Source organism: Orycteropus afer, unplaced genomic scaffold, assembly GCF_000298275.1.
Source record: "Orycteropus afer afer isolate SDZICR_OR568_19922 unplaced genomic scaffold, OryAfe1.0 scaffold00030, whole genome shotgun sequence".
Taxonomy (NCBI): Eukaryota; Metazoa; Chordata; class Mammalia; order Tubulidentata; family Orycteropodidae; genus Orycteropus; species Orycteropus afer.
The window spans coordinates 13,638,054-13,653,122 of NW_006921617.1; positions in this window are offsets into that span (position 1 = coordinate 13,638,054).

A 15,069-nucleotide genomic window follows, 5' to 3' on the forward strand; every position below is an offset into this window, starting at 1 on the left:
GCCCCATCTTCCTTCCAAGGAGTGGCTGGTGGGTTTGAACCGCCAGCTTTCTGATTAGCAGTCAAATGCCTTAGGCACTACGCCACCAGAGCTCCCGGTTTTTACTACTAGGCACCTGAAAATTCTTTCAGGCTCTACCCATTACCCAATATGAAAACCTCTTCCACACTGTACGTATTTGTCAGAGGACCAGCCCTACTTCTCAGTACCAAATTCTGTCTTAGTTATCTAGTGCTACTATAGTGCTACTATAACAGAAATATCACAAGTGGATGGCTTTAACAAAAATAAATTTATTTTCTCTGTTTAGGAGGCTAGAAATCTGAATTCAGAGCGCTGGTTCAAGGGGAAGGCTCTATTGTCTCTTCAGCTTCTATTTCCTGGTTCCTTGGAGATCTCCACGTGTCTTGGCATCTATTTCACCCCATCTCTCCTCTGCTTGCTTAATAGCTTTTATACTTCAAATGAGATTGACTCAAGATACACCCTACATTAACTCTGCCTCAATACAACAAAGACAACTCATTCCCAAATGGGATTTATAAACACAGGCACAAAACCAAAACACATTGCCATCAAGTCGATTCCAACTCATAGCAACCCTTTAGGAAAGAGTAGAACTGCCATAGGACTTCCAAGACTGTAAATCTTTATGGAAGCAGACTGCCTTATCTTTCTCCTTTGGAGCAGCTGCTGGGTTTGAACTGCTGACCTTCTGGTTGGCAGCCAAATGCATTAACCACTGTGCCACCAGAACTCCTCAGCCACAGGCACAGAAGCAAGGATTTATAATACATATGATGGGGATTTATAATTCAATCTATAACACTATGGCGACCAGGAGTTCTGGTGGCATAGTGCCTAAAGTATTTGACTGCTAACCAGAAGGCTGGCAGTTCAAACCCACCAGCCAATCTTTGGAAGGAAGATTGGGCAATCTATTTCCATAGAGATACCACCTCAGAAACCCAAGAAGGGGTCGCTATGAGTCGGAAAAAATGACTTGTTGGCAGTGAGGTTTTTTTTTTGTTTTTTTTTTAAATGGCCACCAATATTTCAAATACCAGCCTGGACACCCATCATGAAGAGTTAGCAGACCTTCCAGACTAAGATAGACTAGAAATAAAGAACTGGTGATTGCTCTCTGAAAATTAGCCACTGAAACCCCTATGGATCACAACAAAACAATGTCTAATCTAGTGTTGGAAGATAAACCCTCTAAGTTGGAAGGTATTCAAAATACGCACTGCCTGCAACAATGGACTTGAGCATACCAACAATTATGAAGATGGTGCAGGACCTGGCAATGTTTTGTTCTGCTGAATACAGGGTCACCATGAGTCAGTGCACACTCCATGGCAACTAACAAACAATTAGCAACCTCCTCAAAAAAGCCTAATACTACTATTCATTCCTAAGACATTCTTTGAGTAGTGAGGTGTGTTTCTTCTGATCTTCTACTCTCCTCCCCAGAAAAACCTGTACACCTTAGGTCACAGATAGCTTCTCCTCAGTTTGAACATATATATACTCCCATACATATGGGAGAGAAAAGAGAAAGAAGAAAGTAAAAGGCTATCAATGCCCAGTTTAATATAACAGCATTTAGAATGGGTAAATAGTGTTAAAAGTAGAGATAGTCGTTCATGCTCTCATCCTCTCATAGTCTCCTTCTCTTATCTCTCATGTTTTCCTTTCTTCATCTTTAGCAATCTCTTCCCAAGTCAGATTCTAGGCCAACAATGGCTACATCATACAAAAGCAGACAAAAAACTAAATTATGTATATGTTTCAACACTCTTAATAGATTGGTATAGCATACTAGAACTGGCCATTTTAAGGGTTTGCTAATTAATTTGAGCTGAGCTGACTTAAGTATTCAAGATCAGTGATTCTTCATTCAACAAATCTGAAAAAAAACTGTTCTTCCCAATAAACTATTATAAGCAGCTAAAAAAGATTGAGAGGATTTATATAAGGATTGGGAATCAATTTATGTTCCACTAACTACTCCTAGGGTGTCAGTAGGAAAAAAATGACCATAAGAAACCAAATTAATATTTCTTTTCTACCACTTTAGGCTTTCTTCCAGTATCTCACCAGTGTCAGAGGTTCTAGAGCATGAAAAAAAAATCAGACATTCCAAATGCTTTTGATTGACCTGAAGTTATTTTTGAACAGAGATACCATTTGCTGAAGGGGTAACTGGACTCCACCACAGCTTCTCAAGGGAATTTACTAGGAACTAAAATATTCTGTGTCAAAAGATAGCCACTGGGAGGGAGAGATTTCCCTGCTTCCCTTCCAGGATACCAGCATCTGAAGTAAAGCCAAGGATGTGCTTCCTCCAATTAAGCTCTACAAAGCAAACAAAATAACCTGTTGTCAACATCACTCCAAAAATACATAGATAAGGGAGCTCAACATTTCTTAAGAACCAATGAAATAAATGGCAAATTACCTCAATTATGCTAGATATTTTTAAAACAATAAACTCTTTTTCCAAAGAGCATTCTGATACTGAACACTCTCCAAATGCCAGCAGCATGGAGAACATCATGTGTATTGAATTAAACACAAGCTCTACTGCAGAGATAAACATTCCAAACATCAGTAAACCCCACATTGAAACAACACAGGAAAGACTCACTTCCTTTGGGCACGCATTAGGCATGACTAGATTTCTTGGGTAACCCCCACAGTGCCAGTAAAGCCTCTCTGAAAATATGCTAGGAGATAATATGCTAAGAGCAAGAGCTTAACTGTAGAATAACATTACCTTATTTCATCAGGCAGCTTTTTCCCTCCTTACTCAAGAATGGTGTGTACTCTGGTGTATGTGTGTGTGTGTGTGTGTGTAGGGATAAAGTGTCAAGGAGAGAGTAAGGGGAGAAAATAGGATAATAACAAGAACACATCAGTGAAAGAAGTTATCCATACTAATTTTGTATAATGCCTAGCATGCAGGTGGACATACAAGTTGAAAATATATTCTGTGCTTTCTGCTTATTTAGGGCTGATTTTAGAGAGTCAAATAATATAATTACATCAAAGCATCTGCAAAGATAAAATCTAGGGAATTTTCAAAACCAGAGAATGTTTAGAGAGGGGGAGGGGAAGGGAAAGAGGCAACAGAAGTTAGAGCAGGATAAGATAGAGTCACAAAACAGGCTTTTGAACAAAAGAAAATAGGTGCATAAAATGTTTATGACTGTTTTCATTCATACTATTTCTTCCTAAATCGATTAAAACATTGGTTTATGATGGATTTACACCATAGTGAAATTCTTAACAACTTCAAAATCAACTTCATGTTTAGGTTCCATTCTTTCAGGTGAAGAATAGGGGGAAATCAGTGAAAGAATGTCACTTGAAGTCAGCCATTTATCATGAGCCAAAATGGCTAAGTACCCCATAAACCGCAATGATCCATTTCCTATTAGCATCACACAACAGAAGGCAACCTCTTCTTCATTAACAATTTTTATGACCTCCGTAGGCAAAGAGGCTAATGTTAGGAAATGGCGTATTTTTGTTCTGTTATAAATGTTCATTTTTATACTATAAAAAATTCTTTCAGGATATAAACTACTGATTAATTCATTAAAGTATTCTTTTAAAAGGTTTTCCCCAGACTATGCTTGTTTTAAGTGTTGATTTAATCTTGGGAGTTTCATTCTGTCTGGTCAAATTCTAAATGGTTTTCTATATATAATACATACTTGTTTTATCAGAACATCAAATATTACAATGAGATGCAATTAAAATAATTCTCCTTTCCCAAATTTACATGACATTGACAATTTTTCAGTGTCCAAAATTTCAAAATATCTATATGCCTTTTGAATTGCAGCAAATACTATGTTTCTTATTCCAAGAAGAGGAGTGAATGTAGCATGTCATGATTTGATACAAGCAAAATTATTAAAGCATTTAAATTCAATGCATTTCCCATAAAATATCATCTAACAGTTTAAATATGTTAGTGGGTCACATCCAGATGACTAATGACACTTTTGATTACAAACATGGCTAGGAGTCACCTTCCTACAACAAATGGTATTACTTCCAAGCAGAAAGAAAAAAGAAAAAGAAACCCAAATGGCCAGATGAGAAAAGCAATGAAGGAAAATAGGTACCATATAAGAAGATTAGGAAAACAGGGCTGTTTACTAAAAACACATTTTACAAATTCCAACATTTATCTGTTGTTTTTATCATTATAAACGTCAATAAACTCAGAAAAAAAAATAATGGTAAATTAGTTTTAACTGTTTGAATTCAATATGAATGAGTATCCTTGAAAATAACTGTTTCATAAAATCATAAATTCCCACGAAAAATGACTTCTCTTAGGAAATCATTATTATTTGCACACATTCAATGAAAGACAAAGTCTTGGAGGGATTAAAAAAATAAGACATAGTCCATGTCCTCAAGGCACCTATAATCTATTTTAGGAGATACGATACTTTTGTAAAAAAGAAAAAAAACTCTAAATGAGTTACTAGGTAATAGGTAGATATAACAGTACTTTTCAAGTATCAGGACAAAATGAATATTTGCTGACTTATTAAACAGAGTTTTAGGAAAGAGAGAATGAACTGGGATAACTAAAAAATAATTCATAAAAGAGATCTACCTTAAGCTTGGCCTTAAAGAGTAAGCAAGTTAGCATACCAATAATTCCAACATTTTTTCCTAAACAAAATACATGCAGTCCCTGGGTTATGAATGTCCAACTTATGTACAACCCATAGTTACAACCCAACCCCATAAAGCCTATTATATTAAAAATTCAAGGTACATACAATAGGTAGTGATAAATGGGTGCTACTTTGCAATGTACATAAAAATTATTATTTTTACTATTATTGTTACAGATGTTCTAGTGTATCTCGAAGTGTTTCTTTAAATTGTGTATACATAGAAAGGCACACTGTATACTATATAGCAAGATAAACATTTGACTAACTGATGTTAGATAGGAACTGAACATAATTGTTTTGACTTAGTATAGAAATTCAACTTTAAAACAGGTTTAGGAATGGTACTAATTCGTAACCTGGGGAATGACCATAATCTTGTGGAGGGTATGGATTCTCCTATAAATGTTGTCCCTACTAGAATGTATCACTGGAGTCCTATACCAGCAAGCCTTTCATACTTGGACTTTTCACCTCCTCACTTCCTGAAATTCCTCCTCATCTACCCATTCACCAAATGATGACCATCATTGTTTTCCTTTCTCAGTTGAAATCTCTAATAACCCTCAAATCAGATGATCTCACTCACCAAGAACTAGGGAATCATGCAGAGTGAGAGCTGAGTGTTTATGGCTTTATTTATGCCAAGTAGATTTTAATCATCAGAAACTCTCCTGATTCTTTTTGAGAGAATGCCACACAGGATAAACTAAAACAAAGCAAAACATTACAAGATGTCTCCAGAAGTGTACAAAGGAATCTGTTGAAATTCTTTCTAGCTGTGCCCTGAAGATCTAGGGATTGTATGAAAGGGCCATTCAGATTCTCAAGTATCACCAGTCCTTTTCTTTACTCTAGTCTTGGCTCTCTCATCCCACCAAGTCTATTAGATTATTCCAACTGTCCCCTAAAATGTCTTCCAGACTGTAGTATACCCCCTACCTACTCCATTCAACAAGTCCCTATGCCAGGATTATCTTCCTAGACCACAACTTGGTACCCATAACATATTTTGATCAAAAATATTTGAGGAATCTCCACTACTGACAGGGTATAGCCCCAAGTCTCTAGCTGCCCTGCTTTTTTGTTCCTGAAGGCACCCACAGAAAATCCGACAGTATTTGTGGAGTACACTGAGATAACCAGAGGAGTGTTCTTGCAGACAAGTACAACCAACCACCCCTGAGGGCTGGGGGTGGGGGGAAAAAAAAAATCACTATCACTGCACACCTGTAACTTATTCATTCCTAAACCCACATACTAGTTAGAAAAGTCTGGTTAGGAAATCTGGCCTTCTTCAACCATATTTCCTCACTTTTTCTCTGCAGCAGGGCTACTCAAACTTCAATGTGCGTAAGAGTCTCCTGGGATCTTTGAAAATGCAAATTTTGATTCCTTAGGTCTGGGATGGAGGGGCGGGAATATCTGAGATTCTGCATTTCTAACAAGCTTCTAGGTGAGGCAAGCACTGCTGGTCAGAGGATCACACTCTGTGCAGCCAGACTTCACAACAGTGATCCTCAACCTTGGCTGTACATTAAAATCACTTATGAAACTTCAAAAATCCTGATGCACTGGCTGCACCGCAATCAATTAAATCAGGATCTTCAACGGAGTTGTTTTAAAGCTCCCCGGGTGATTCTAATGTGCAACCAAAGTTGTGTTTTCTCCTTTAACCAAACCATTCTATGCATTAACTCCCTCTGACCCTGGTGCCTTTGCCTAGGCAGTGCTTCATGCCTATACTGTCCTTCATCTCCTCAGCCTCAGCTAAGTCCTGCCCTCTCCTTAAGACCTAGCATCAGTCCTTCCTCCATAAAGAGGTCTCAACCCTTGATGTTCACGCCATCCTATCAAGTCCTCTAGTACTGCCTGCTCTGTTCTTTATCTCTGTTCTGCATTTGTGTGTGCATTCCTTGATGCAGGTGTTGTTTATCACACGTCTTTACATTCTCAAGGGCTAGTAAGTACTTTGACTTTTGGGGAAATTCTGCAAACAAAAAAAATTCAGCAAAACAAACAAAATAAAACAGCCATTGAGTTATTTTACTTTTGAAAACAGAACAAAAAAAGTCTTCACAGGGCACAAGTATTTCCCCAGCCAGAAAAAAATATTTTCAGGACTTGACCATGCCTGCCAGACAGGTACAAAGATCCAACTGCTCTTAGTTAAGAAATGCAAAGCCTTTATCTCATCACTAAGATTTGTTTCTTAGGAAAGAGAAAAGGAAAAAAGAATTCAGAGCCCAGGGTCATGACCCTTAGAGGTTGAGATGTGGAGAGGCTCAAATAACAAGTCATTCCCCACCACACCAGAGGAGAATTCTCTCAGTTGTGATGGTCACAGGAGCCCATTCAAATTTGGGAATGAATGGCCAGGGTCCTCCAATTTAACTGACCAATTCCCTAACCACCCCATGTTAGGATATAAAAGGCAACTACTGCCACAAATATACATACAAAAAGGGAAACTGTCAATAAAGCTACTTCCAACATGAAGTGCTTAGTTAATGAAAGAGACTATCTTATAATACCACTATCTTAGGGAGAGTATTTTCAATATGAAATTGCAAGATAAAAAAATTTGCAGAAGACTTCAGAAACTAATTATGGAAGATGTATCTAATCATAATTTTCCTAAACTGAGAAACATTTAAATTGGGAAAGGTAGAGTTACTGATAAAGAAACAGATCTACAAAGTTAAACAGGCCTGAGATTTAAGTCCTAGCTCTACCACCCACTCACTAGCTGACCTTGAGCAAATTCTTTTACTTTTCCAGACCTTAGTTTTTCCTCTCCAAAATGGAGATCATTAAGACAATTAATGTATTTATTTTAAATGATAAACATGGAAGTTCCTCAAACAATGTATGTGGACTCGTAGTGTCCTTCATGAGACAGAACAGAACTGCCCCATAGAATTCTCTAGGCTGTAATCTTTACGGGAGCAGACTGCCAGGTTTTTCTCCCTTGGAGCAACTGGGTAAGTTTGAACCGCCAACCTTTCAGTTTGTAGCCAAGAGCTTAACCACTGCACTACCAGGGCTCCCTCAAACAATGTAAACCACACAATAAATGTTAAATAAATGTGTTGAATTTGCTTTTAATCTGTTAAAACAGGCCTTCATCATAAATCTTTTGATATATGTGTGATTAAAAAAAAAAAAAAAATGCTGCTGCCAAGCCTGTTTAGGGAGCTCTGGTAGCATAGTGCCTATGGCATTTGACTGCTAACCAGAAGGTTGGTGGTTCAAACCCACCAGCCACTCCTGAGAAGGAAGGTTGGGCAATCTACTTTCTTAGTGATACCACCTCGGAAACCCAAAGAGGGGTCGCTATGAGTCGGGTCCTACTTGATGGCACATAACAACAACCACAAGCCTGCTTATGTACAACCAAACACCTTGTGTGATCTGGCTTCTTGGTTTGGAGGTTTGGGGTCATGATTTCATGGGACATCCCTGATAACTGGCCTAGTATAAATTTTAGTGCTTCTGTTTTACCTCCTGTTCATTGCATAGTGCCTTAAAAGCTTGCAGAGGCCATTCAAGGTACAAAAATTGGTCTCTATTCACCTGGAGCAACAGAGGAAGAGGGAGAGTCAGGAACAGGAGGAAGAAATGGAGTATGTGGCTAATTCTTCCATGAACAACTGCCTCCTTTGCCATGAGACCAGAAGAACTGGATGGTGCCCAGATACCATTACTGAATATTTTGATCAAAGATTCTACAAAAGAATCTTGATCAAAAGGGAGAAAATGCAGAATTCCAAATTCTCACAGAATCTATATTTTCTGGAGCCATCAAGGCTAGCTGGACCCCCAAAACTGTTGCCCTGAGAAAACCTTTAAATCTTAAACCAAAAATATTCCCTGAAGTCTTCTTTATACCAAACAGCTTACCTTATTTAGTAAACAATGTTTGCCTTAAACATAAATTATGCTCATTTAAGAACTATCTATATGGGATCAAACTGATACAATAGCAACTTCAAAGGTCAGGTTGGAAGTTTAGGGAGCAGTGAGGTTATTGGGGTAAGAGCAATTCAGAAAAGGAAGGTGAGGATGGCTGCGCAATTTGAAGAATGTAATTAATGTCACTGAATTGTACATGCAGAAATTGTTGAATTGGTGTATGTTTTGCTTTGGGTGCTTCCAACAATTTTTAAAGAGCCATTTTGTATAGTGGTAACATTATAGTAATCTATCTACACTTTGATGGTAGCAAGCCCCATGCCTTTCCTGAACTTGCATACATATTCTTAATGCCTTAGTGCCTTTTGCTGGAATGAACCCTCTCTACTCCCTCCCTTCCTTCTTTGCCAAAATAATAATAGTCTCCCTCTCTCTCTCTTTTTTTTTAAGGTTTTAAGTCTCATTCCTATACTGCCTCCTCTCCTCTGCATGCTTTCCCTGTCACCTCCAACAGTAGAGGCCGTCTCCTGAGCTTCTAGAGTACTTTTTTTGTATTAGACCTGTATTGTCATATACGTCAAACCCTGAATTTTGAGTACCTTTTTTTCCTGCTCTTATCTGGCTGTGGATTTCTAGAGCCATGCTATCCAATGTGGTAGCCACTAGCTTTATGTGGCTATTAAAATTTTAATTAATTAAAAAAAGATTAAATTCAGTTCCTCAGTCATATTAACCATATTTCAAGTTAAAGAGCCACTGTGGCTAATGGCTACAATATTGGCCAGTAGAGAACAGAATATCTCCATCATCACTATTCTAAGCTATTGGGCAGGGACCATGGCATATTCATTCCAAGAGTCTGAAACTAAATCACTATAATGAGTTTGTAAATAAATGGCTGTATCAACCAATACAGACATGTTTACACATATTCTTTTGGCTGAATGAAAAAAGATTACTTTCTCATTAACATTTAAACCTTCAACAGAAGACATATATAATAAACGGCATCACATAGCAGACAGTTAAGTACTGAGTAGGAATGGACTCAATGGTAATGAATTTGGTTTTTGTTTTAGACTAATACATACAAGTTGGTTGAGAAGCCTTACTTCTTAGACTTCTGATAATTCATAAAGTTATTCTGACAGAAGACCATTAAAGAGGTTTTTATGTTAAAGAGCTATCAGTGTAATGGGTGAGCAGTCAGTCCTCTTTTGGAATTTGATTGTATCTTTCTTGGCTAGTCTCACCAAATTTACTTGCTCTTTAATCTCAGAAACAGAGCATATCCCTCTCATGCCAGAAAGTGAAAATCTCTACTGCTATGTCACTAACAGACACAGACAAGGCCAATGGCACAGCCAGCAGAAAACAGCTTTTCAATCAGGGCCACACAGTTCCTTGGGAATGATTACTGCATTCTTACCAATGATTTCCCAATCCCTCTTTGATCCTCCTCATCCAGAAAAAAGATTGCTGAGAATACCAATTACTAAACTGCCATTTTATAACACTACTTATCCAAAGTGCCCTAGTCCCTGGTCTCTCCTTAGAATCATTTAATACAAGTCCAAACCTTTCAAAAAGATATTCACCTTACTGAGATGCCCCGACATTCCCCTGCTATGCTATCCTTTACTGCATCGTGAACCTAACTATGACTACCATCTATTGTCTGTCAACTTGTTGTACTGTGGTGGCGTATATGTTGCTGTGACACTGGAAACTATGCCATCAGTATTTCAAATACCAGCAGGGTCACCCACGGTGGACAGATACCTATGGAGCTTCCAGACTAGGAGGAAAAGCATGGTGATCTCCTCCAAAAACTAGCCATTGAAAACCATATGATTGTAAGCTGCCATCTAAGAAGCAACTTTAGCCTTTTCCCACCTGAAGCAAAGGAGACCAAAGAAAAACAAAAGACTCAAAGAGGCAATTAGTCCCTTTAGGCCCAAATGAACCACTGCCTCCTCTAACCAGAAACCAGAAGAATTAGACGGTGTCCAGCTACCACTAACAACTACTCTGTCCAAGACCACAATAGAAGGTCCCAATTTGAACAGGTAAAAAAATGTAGGACAAAATTAAAATTAAAAAAAATATATATAGACTTATTGATCTGAAACAGACTAGAGAAACCCCTGAGACTACTGCCCTAAGACAACTTTCTATATTGAAACTGAAGACACCCCCGGAGGCCACTGTTGGTCGTTAAGTTTGTATGTCAACCTGGCTGGGCCTGGTTGAGTGAATGTAGTATTCCCCATGATGAGACTGGTAATCAGCTCCATGGTGGAATCTACTGTGAGCAGCTGAGTAGCTGCCTTTGGGATATGGTCTGCTTCCTGTATGTAAGGAGAAGCCTTGGGGAACGGTTTCTAGTTTATGGCACGCTTGAACCCTGCATGGGAGCTCTGGTGGCAAGGTGCCTAAGGCATTTGACTGCTAACCAGAAGGCTGGCGGTTCAAACCCACTCCTCGGAAGGAAGGTTGGGCAATCTACTTCCATAGTGATACCACCTTGGAAACCCAAGGAGGGATCACTGTAAGATGGATCTGACTCGATGGCAGTACATTGTTGTTTTGAACCCTGCATGTAGCCAAGTCATTGTTCAGCAGCCTGCCATGCTGCTGATCTTGGGACTTTTAATGAACTTGAATTAATGGCCTGTTGTGTGGTTTGGTAATACTGGGACTGTGCCTTATTACTTGTCAACCTTGGGCTTGTCAGCCTCAGCAGCCCACAGCTGAGTGAAGAAAAGCCTCCAGCTTCAGTGGGCTGGGAGCAGGAGGCAGAGCTGAAATGCAAGGCTGAGGGGTTTTCACCCAGCCCCCAGAGCCTGGCACTATGAACTCGGACTTAAAGCCTCCAAACTGTTAGAGAATAAACTTTTGTTTGTTCACGCATCCCATTTGTGGTATATTCCTGTCAGAGTGGCACTAGGTAACCAGAACAGCCACCTACAAGCCAAACAATAGATAAGACTATAAAAAATAATAACAATAAAATAAAGAATGTGCTTCTCAGAACAATCAATTATAAAGACCAAAAGGGTAACATTTGCCCAAAACCAAAGATGAGAATAAGGGGGAGATGGGGAAACTGGATGAATGGAAATGGGGAACCCAGGGAGCAAACAGGAAGAATGCTGACACACTGTAGGATTACAACCAATGTCACTGAACATTTTGTGGATGAATTACTGATTTTAAACTGATTTTCTATGTAAACCTTCACCTAAAGCAGAATAAAATTTTTTTTAAAAAAAAGAATACATGATAGAGATAAAGGAGACAAAAATCAATTGTAATGGTTATATGCTCAGAAACATACATACAAATGCCAAAAATGGGTGGGGCTGTATGAAATGTAAAGAAAACCCTATAGAGCACAGTTCTAGTCTGACAGACACGGGATCAACATGAGTTGGAATTGACTCAAAGGCAGTCAGTGTGGAAGTTTTTAGCAGACAGGTAGAAAATTTCTGTTCTCTTCTAGGAAAGACAAAGCAAACTTAACCAGCTTGAATCATGAGGTAAGAAATCCAGCTAGCTTGAGTAAACCAGTCCTACTAGACTTAGGGAGATGACATAATTTTAAGATAAAAATATTTAGAGCAATTTTACAGAATGCATAATTCTTTTCTTACGGTCGTAATTCTTTTTTTTCCAAACCAAACCAAACTCACTGTAGTCAAGTTGGATCTGACTCATAGTGACCCCCTTGGATTTCTGGGGCAGTATCACTACGGAAGCAGATTGCCCAATCCTCCTTCTGAGGAGCAGCTGGTGGGTTTGAACCGCCAGGCTTCTGGTTAGCAGTCAAAATGCTTCAGGCACCAAGCCAAAAGATTATGCTTCTTTAATAAATGACTAGGCACCTATAACATCTCATATATTACTTTGGTAATTCTGATAGACATATGCATAATATATGTGCTATGAATCTAAGAGTTCTAAGAATTATGCCTGGTGTTCAGCTTTCCAGGTACCAGAAAATAGGAATAGTATTTTGGTGGAGGCATAAAATATTAAGAATTCCAAATAGAGCTATAAGGACTCTCTCCTATAATAACCATACAGAAGATAAATGCTAGTGTCTTACTAAAAATAGTCAAACATTTTATGAACTCTTTTATTTATAGAAAAAGATGCTTATGAAATATCCATGCAAACAACGTTTAGGTAATTTGCAAATACTGAAGCAAAATTTGAAGCTATTTTATTGATATCTGAGACACAATAAAGATATGTGACTGATGTTTGGATAACAATTGTGAATTTGTTTCCCTAGCTGCTTAAAGGTATAGATAACAAGGTCTTGAATACGGAATACTGTTTTGTGCAGAGAAGCAAATTAAAACATATGAAAATTAAAAGAAAAGAAAATCATATGATTAAAAACAGAACATTATACAGCTCACTTGCTTTGTACATGTCATCAAACCAAAAACACCAAACCCACTTCTGCTGAGTCAATTCCAACTCATAGTGACCCCCACCAAAGAGTTTCTAAGGCTGTAAATCTTTATGGAAGCAGACTGCCTCATCTTTCTCCCACAGAGTGGCTGGTGGATTTGAACCACTGACCTTTTAGTTAGCAACCCGATGCCTTAACCACAGCGCCACCAGCACTCCTTCGATACGTCACTGGAAGGGATAAATTGCTGGAGAAGGACAACATATTTGGTGAAGCAGAGGATCAACCGGGTAAGGGAGACCCTTGGTGAGATGGACTGGCATATTAGCTGTGACTATGGACTAGAACACGCTGGCAACTGGAGGATGATGCAGGACTGGGCAACGTTTCATTCTGTTGTACATAAGGTTGCCAAGAGTTAGAGATGACTCAATGGCACCTATCTACCTCTGTGACTACACTAGCACTCCTGACTCTTTTATCTGTAACCAAACTTCAGGACCTATCCTGTAACATTATTCATTTTACTCTATAAAATTTTCCATAGCAGAAATTAACAGAATGTCTTTTGCTTATCTGACTTTTGATCAACAACTATGTTTCTCAATGGAGTATTATAAGCCATAAAAAAAGAATGCAGTACTGATACATGCCAGAATATAGATGAAGCTAGAGAGAATTATGAAAAAAGAAAAATACAGACAAAAAGACTACAACTATTATCATTCCACTGAAATGTCCCAAACAGGCAAATCCATAGAGACAGAAAATAGATTAGTGGTTACCAGGAGCTGGAAGGATGGGTGAATGGGAGTTGAGTGCTAATGGGTACAAGTTTCTTTTGGGGGTTGATGAAAATGTTCTGGAATTAGATGGTGGTGATGGTTGCACAACCTCATGAACATACTAAAGCCCACTGAATTGTACATTATAAAAGGCTGAATTTTATGATATGTGAATTATACCACAATAAAAATAATAATAAACCTCAACATAAAGAAAAAAAAATCCTCACAACTGGATCAGTAAGTAACAGCACAATAAACAGAGAAAAGATTTCACTTTTTAGGGATTTCCTTTAACTTGGATCCACAATCAACATCCATGGAAGTAGCTGTCAAGATATCAGATGTCATATTGCACGCAAATCTGCTGTTAAGGGACCTCTTTAAAGTGTTAAAGAGCAAAGATGTCACTTTGAAGACTAAGGCGCACCTAACCAAAGCTATGGTATTTTCATATGCATGTGAAAGATGGATAATGAATAAAGAAGACTGAAGAATTATTCATGCATTTGAATTGTGGTCTTGGCAAAGAATACTGAAAATACTATAGACTACCAGAAGAATGAACAAATCTATACTGGAAGAAGTGCAGTGGGACTACTCCTTAGACACGAGAGTGGCTAGACTTTGTCTCACCTACTTCAGTCATGCTGCTAGAAGGGTAAAGTCCCTGGAAAAAGATATCATGCTTGGTAAAGCAGAAGGTCAACAAAAAAGGGGAAGACCCTCAGTGAGGTGGACTGACACAGTGGCTGCAATGACAGACTCAAACATAGCATGGATTGTGAGGATAATGCAGGATCAGGAGGTGTTTCGTTCTGTTGTACACAGGGTCACCATGAGTCAGAGCTGACTTGACAGCACCTAACAACGACAATAATGATAATAATAAAAACACCTAAGTTTCTGCTCTTGACTGGGAGTACGGATTTCTGTACAAGTATCATTGTCAATTTTATCCTCCTTACAAAGAATCAGAGTATCAAGGAAAAATAGTCTCTTAAAGTAAGCTCATTAAATTTACTTTGGATAGAGTTACTTACTGACCTAGTAGCACCTAACAAGGTTTCCTAAAGTCCTTCTATTTTGCCTTTTTTGTATCTTTTCCTTGTTTCTTTCCTTCTCATTCTGTTCTTCCATCTTTTTCTTTAAATATCATCAGTTCTATGTATCTTTTGAAATTTTACCATAAAACTGCTCCAAGTTAACAGATAGTTAACTTTCCAAATGTTGTTCT